Consider the following 2,793-nt stretch of genomic DNA (forward strand, 5'->3'; position numbering starts at 1 on the left):
TTTCTCCAGTTTGTCCAGATCATTTTGAATTTTAATCCTATCCTCCAAAGCACTTGCAACCGGTCCCAGCTTGGTATCATCCTCAAATTTTATAAGTGTAGTCTCTATGCCATTATCTAAATCATTGATGAAGATATTCAACAGAGCCAGGCCCAGAACTGAGCCCTGTGGGACCCCACTCATTATGCCCTTCCAGCATGACTATGAACCACTGATTACTCTCTGGGAATGGTTTTCCAACCAGTTATGCACCCACCTTATAGTAGCTCCATCTGGGTTGCATTTCCCTAGTTTGTTTATGAGAAAGTCATGTGAGACAGTATCAAAAGCTTTACCACATCTACCACTTCCCCCCTATCCACAAAGCTTGTGGTAAGCTATCAGGTTGGTTTGACATGGTTTGTTCTTGACAAATCCATGCTGACTGTTACTTATCACCTTATTATCTTCTAGATATTTGCAGATTGATTGCTTTATTATTTGCTCCATTATTTTTCCGGGTACAGAAGTTAAGCTGACTGGTCTGTAATTCCCTGGGTTGTCCTTATTTCCCTTTTTATAGATTGGTACTATATTTGCCCTTTTCCAGTCATTTAGAATGTCTCCCGTCTTTCATGACTTTTCAAACATAATCGCTAATGGCTCAGATATTTTCCTCAGAATCAACAGAGCAAAGCCCAATATGACCAGTAAGTGAGGCAATGGGAGCTCCAGACTGGCAATCGAGTTTTGGTCCAGAATCTCAAAACGAGGAAAACACAAAATTGCTGATCATTGGGAGTCACACTGATACATGATAGAGGAGAAACAGGGGGACATACCAGTATATTGGATACACCTGGAGGGCAGTCACAGCTCCACCAAAACTCTCCACCAGAATCATCTGTTAGCTGTGGAACAAGTATTATTCTCTGATAAGGACAATCCATGGATTCTGAGCCTCTCAGCCCCATAAGACGGACATGGTCCCAATGGCAGAGATCTACCCAGTTTGCTTGGATACCCAGCTCCTCAGAGAATGAGGCTGAAGTGCTGTATGGCAGATGGCCTGTTTGGGAGCCCCCCACTGTACTGGATCTCTTTGTCATTGCACAAAGGAACGGTGAAGGGGGAGAATCCACACCAAGCATCCCAGAGGCCTCACTGGCCAAAGCTGCAGGGGTCTCCCAAGAGCCCAATGAGGAAGGGATGGCATGGGAACAGAACTCTCTATCCCGAATGGCCACCCTAAACGTGGACACCCTTGATTTTGTGCCTCAAGGATCCATGTTCAGTGCCTCTCATGTTCATTGGTGACACCTCAGCCAATACTCGACAGCCAGCCTAGACATTCCTCCAGGGAAGGGAAACCCAGGCATGTGCTGATGTTTGATCACTTGGGGATAACGCCATGGGCTACAGAACTCTGGGGTACCACAGGGGCAAACTGCATCTTGGGAAACCTGTTCCACCCCTTGGGGGCCTGTGGGTTGGACTCAGAGGGATGCTCCTGACCAGTGGAGGCCCTGGTTCTCCTGCTGAGGATCCACAGCCTAGAGTTGCCCACCTTGCTGTGGACATCAAGGATTATTTCTTTGGGGTTGGAGAGAGTGTAACCATCTGGGGGTTTAGAGAGCATGGTCCCTTTAAAACTTTCTCTGGAGGCAAAGGAAGTACTGTTTGTTCCAGGGAATGGAGAGAGGGAGAGCGACAAGGTGTGTGTCTGTACTCCAGACCACGGCCTACAGCAAGCAGGTCCTTGCATAGTGAAGCAGCCAAGAACCAACCTGAAGTCTGGTAACAGCCAACTGGGGATGTCCCAGGACATGAGCCAAGAGAGGCACCATGAGAAGGATGAACCGAGGTCGGACTCAGTATCACTGTCACCCAGAACTATATGGGATCATGAGTACTGGGGCTTGTGAACTTGCACTGGGGATAGCTAGCTAAGTGGGGAGGTTGTTACTCTGCGTGGGTTTGCAGAGAGCAGCAGAGAAGGGCACTGGAGGGGTTTGTTGGGGGAAGTTTCCTGGTGCCGAAGATGACCTGGAATACCCAAGACTCACTGCTGGACTGGAACTCCGCCCAGGACTCCTGAACTCTGAGGCTAGACACAGTGCTCAGCATCTCTCCTTTCATATTGTGGTACCACTGGGCCTGTGGAGCTTGGTGTGGGCTGTAACCGTGTTTTAGTGCTGCCCCCCCCCCACATCTTCTCCCCCTGCTGTTTTTCTCCATTCATCCCTCTGTAAATGAATATTTCCCATTCCTATATTCATTGCACTATTCCAGTGTGTGTTTACTTGGAGGTGGGGGCGGGGAGGTTGGAACAGGTGCCCTGGGATGGAAGGGAGTTACCCTGCTGCGTCCCTGCAGAGCTGACTCCAGGCTGGCCATGGGGGCACTATAGTTACACATCTCTCTCTGCCTGAGCACCTTATCTATTTTAGATATGCTATTAGTAAGGAGGGAAGTTTTTCAGTCCTCTCTCTCTCTCTCTCTCTCTCTCTCTCTCTCTCTCTTTCCTTCCTTCCTTCCTTCCTTCCTTCACCTGCTGGTAAATAAAGCTGGGAAGTTAAACTGTTGCAGGTTCTGATGATCCACATATTAAGTGGTCCTTCCAGCTGGCAGAACATGTCATTTGTATTCCATCATCTACACTGGCTGCCTATTGATTGCTAGGTGGAAGTTATCTTTAAGTCCCCGTGATGGAGTGCATTCCCCAAATTAGGCCAGGCAAGCCCAATCAACCAATTAAGCAGTGAGCAGGGGAGAGATTTAGGCTGCAAAGGGGTGGCTAATTGGAAGCAGGCT

This window comes from Dermochelys coriacea, chromosome 2 (assembly GCF_009764565.3).
Source record: "Dermochelys coriacea isolate rDerCor1 chromosome 2, rDerCor1.pri.v4, whole genome shotgun sequence".
NCBI classification, from domain to species: domain Eukaryota; kingdom Metazoa; phylum Chordata; order Testudines; family Dermochelyidae; genus Dermochelys; species Dermochelys coriacea.